Source organism: Etheostoma cragini, chromosome 24 (assembly GCF_013103735.1).
Source record: "Etheostoma cragini isolate CJK2018 chromosome 24, CSU_Ecrag_1.0, whole genome shotgun sequence".
In the NCBI taxonomy this organism is placed as follows: Eukaryota; Metazoa; Chordata; class Actinopteri; order Perciformes; family Percidae; genus Etheostoma; species Etheostoma cragini.
Genome location: NC_048430.1, coordinates 441761 through 445940, shown reverse-complemented (window position 1 = coordinate 445940; position 4180 = coordinate 441761). Strand labels below are relative to the sequence as shown.

At 42.4% G+C, this 4180-nt stretch overlaps 1 protein-coding gene across 3 annotated transcripts in view; it reads right to left on the bottom strand.

Annotated features, from left to right (window-relative positions):
* The window catches only part of LOC117939654 (tyrosyl-DNA phosphodiesterase 2-like), an 8378-nt gene that overhangs the window by 1198 nt on the left and 3000 nt on the right, over nucleotides 1–4180 (bottom strand). The window lies entirely within an intron of this gene.

Below are 4180 nucleotides of genomic sequence, written 5' to 3'. Positions count from 1 at the left end.
TTGATGCACTCTGGTCTTGATGCACTCTGGTCTCGGCGATGACTTGGTCTTGATGCACTCTGGTCTTGGCGATGACTCTGTCTCGATGCACTCTGGTCCTGGTCTCGGTTTGGTTTGTTCTGGACTTAAACACTGCCTTCAGGTCCCGGTATTTGAAGCTGAACAAAAGGTGACAACAGATAAAAGTTCAGACATCACAATAAGAGACAAGGGCAACAACTTAGACTAGAATAAAATATTGTGGTCCACTAAAGTAGTAGACCCGGGGCCCGAAGACCCATTTCCTTGGGTGAACATCTTGTTTTCTCCTTAAATTCTTCCAGGCCATGAGCTCTGCTCCCTGGCTTTAAAGCTGTGATTTAGGATCCAAGTAGTTCTTGTAATGTAGAGCATCAAAAAAAGTCTCCAAAACAGCATCATAAACAGCGAGAAAACACAAAATACTCCGAAAAACGTGGCAAGACATAGATTTTTTTTTAACTAAAATTCAAAAGCATAGGAGAAAAGCCTAAAATGCGTTATTTTTTAATATTATTTTTGGGCATTTTAAGCCTTTATGTAGGACAGCTGAAGATGTGAAAGGGGGGAGAGAGGGAATAACAAGCAGCAAAGGACTGTGGGGGGGGGGGGGGGGGGGGGGGGGAGTTAAACCTGTGGGTCGAGGAGTTAACCTCTATCATTATTATTATTATCTATTATTGAAGAAAATGCTGTAATAAGGTAATTTCCCTGCTGTGGGATGAATAAAGTATAATCTAATCTAATCTATGTATGTGCGTCTGCTCTACCAGCTGAGCTACCTGGGCGCCCCGAAAATACAATTCTTGTCCATCCATCCCTCACTTCTGTACAACAACTTGTCAAAGAAGAATTATTTTATATTTATGATAATTATTGTTGCATTTGAGTGTTAATTACTTTGATTTTGCAGCTGGTAATTCGGAGTTCATTTTGTATTCCATGGGCTGGAAGTCCTATCTTAATATACAATGGTGTATTTGTTGATTATATGTTGTTTTATTCATCTGGATTTGGGGCTACTGCCTTTGTTTTTATTGTGGTGTTATACCAAACATCTGGCAATACACTCACATACTTGTACATATACAAAATCCTTAGTTGCACCATTAAAATACCTGTTACTTTATTTTAAATACTTCACATGTGAAAAAACTCCTTACAGTTCATTATGAACAGCCCACTCAGTTATTATAAAAGTCTGTTCTTTCTTACTCTAAGTGTTTTGCAGTTCCCAATTTCATCAGGAAGTGGTAAAATACCAGATGTTTCACTTCTTCTTCTTCTTCTTCTTCTTAAATAATATCCAACATAACTCTCAGTACCATGTTCATTGTAAATGAAACACAGTTTTGGGTTTTTCCAGTGAGTCACCAGACAGTAAGAATCAGAGAATTGGATCAGTTCTCTGAAGGAGAATCTGCGTTTTTTTTTTAATTTAAATGACAGGAACCAATCAGAACAGAAGAATCTGTCACGTTTTAACTTATTAAAAAAGCTAGAGAAGTTATGAGAGGTCAAAGGTCATGAGAAAGCAGGGCTGCAGGTATTATTACAGGACATCTGGGTCTTTAAAACCACATAAAGAGGACTATATATATATATATATATATATATATATATATATATATATTCTGGGATTACACCCTTACTGCTTATTATTATTATTTGACTGATTTTAAGGAACAAACTGGAATTTAGTATTATTTTTAAAATACTGTAAACAAAATGTAATGATGGAGATGGTTGATGGAGGCTCAACCAGGTAGATAATTTAAATGATTTTAGATTTATTTAAAGGATTTATTTCAGAGAGACTAAGAGCACATCTGTGTTAAAGAAGATTAAATGTGGAGATTCTGCTTGATTCTTTGTGGAGAAACTCGGTTTTACCGATCCGTTGGTTAACTAATGACTAGCGATTAGGAACCAAACCCTTCCAGTGTTGGTCGACTGAGACTTCAGTTGGTGGAGGACCCCCTTAGTCGGCAGGTAGGCCGGGTTCTGCTGCAGGAACCTGGACTCAGTATCTGTGAAATCTCGGCTATGGCCCACAATGAAATGCATCTCAACGCCTTGAAATCCAGGAATCATAAACAGAGAAATCAAATTTCTCTCTCTTTCGTGGCTATTATGTTGGGAAATCCATGGAAAATGGGGGGGAGGGGGGGCCTCAATCCGTAGGGAGTTGAGTTGGGAACCAGAGGGTCGCTGGTTCAATTCCCCATACGGACCAAGTATAGTGGTGGACTGGTAGCTGGAGAGGTGCCAGTTCACCTCCTGCAGGGAGCAAGGCAGCGAACCCTCGGGACCCGTTTCCATGGGCAGCTCCCCCCCCACCCTGACATCTCTCCATTAGTGCATGTAAAGGTACTGAGCATGTGTGTGTAATAACAACAGTGTGTAAATTGTAATTTCCCCTTGCAGGACTAATAAATGATACGTATAAGTGGAACTATGTGGTCTTGAGATCCAACACACAGCAGCGTTTGGAAGCCGCTGAGGCGACACTGAGCCGCCTAGTCGCCGCGTTGGAGTAAAGACGAAGGTCAGGGTATCATCTTCCCTCTGAAGGCCGGCGGAGGTGGAGGAGGCGGAGGAGGGGAGCGTCAGCTTCAGCTGTCTGTCTGTTGGCACGTCGCCCTCCCTCCACCTCCTCCACCTACTCACTCTATGGTGTAACCCTGCAGCGAGGGAGCGGACACATGTATAAATGAAAGAATCGCTGCATTGAGACAGCTGACAGTGCCACCGTAACGTCACCTGCTCATGAACTGGTCAGCTGTGCAGCAAAGCATGCTGGGAAATTACTAGGGTTGCCCTCGACTAAAGAAGTTGATCTAACACTTACATGATTTTGTCGACTAATTGATTTGTTGATTTAATCGACAGATCTTTGAGGTGGTTAAGACTAGAAGAGCACAATAGAAATGTAGTTAATTAATCATCTTTAAAACTGAGTTTCTACACAATTAATCCTGCAAAAGCACCACTTTAAATCTCGTTTTCACCAGAAATGTGCTCATTAGTTGCTTGGAAATGAGTAATTAAGCATGAATGAGCATAAAAAAATGACTTAATCAACTAAAGAAATCTTAGTCGACCAATATATCAAGACCACAGATTGGTTAACTCATCGACTAAGAGAGGACAGCACCAGAAATTACCCTGTGTGGAATTCGGATGATTGTGGTGACGGAGAAGGGAGGTGGTGCCCTGTGGAGAGCAGCCGGAGAGATGGGGGGCGGCTGGGAGTCAGAGGCAAAACCTGTAAAGATTACAGACAACTTACAGACAGATCTGCAACAGACAAGTTGAAAAAACCTCATATCTAAACCCGAGAACAACGTTAATGTTGTGAAATGGTCAGTTTGGTTCAATAGCATTCACACATTTCTATTGGCCAGGCGTCCATGCTTGCATGTCCAGGTCCTATCTCTCGACCAATCACCTGACGCCTCGAGGTCAGATGCCTAACCCCAACCAATCGAGCTGCTTCGTAGGGCGGGACTTGGCGTGGCCGTAGTGGGACACATGATTTTGCTACCCGGACATTTGTGTCCCTCGTTTTACTTCCTGCTTTGCTCCTGTCACAACTAAAACAGCCACTATAAAATGTAAATATAGGTTGTAATTGATGCTTGAACAAGTGAATATGTGGGTGTTTTTTTTGGGGGGGGGAGGACTGTGTCGTAAAGTATTATACCGACAAAGTGCAAGACCCCCAGGGGCCCCTAAAGGCCCCCAGATTCAACATAAAATACAGTTATTTTGCAAGTACATTAGAAACTAAATCAGCCATTTTTCACTCAGAAATAAGGTTTTTATGACTTTCTATGAGTAGTAAGTAAAATCTAAAGTTATCGAACTTCAAAGTTCCTCTGCACACCTGTCCTGCCCCCCCCCCTCAGGACTCCCAGCATGCTTCACTGCCGTGGGCAGGGCTCAAATGTGTGTGTGTGTGTGTGTGTGTGTGTCTATCCATCTATCTATAGCCCTCCTACGCTTCCCCTCCTAATACCACACACTGGCTCTGTGTCTGAGCTTCAGGGTATTTTTGGGGGTTGAAACTGAACACCGACGGACAACACGCACGCACACACACACACACACACACACACACACACACACACACACACACACACACACACACACACACACA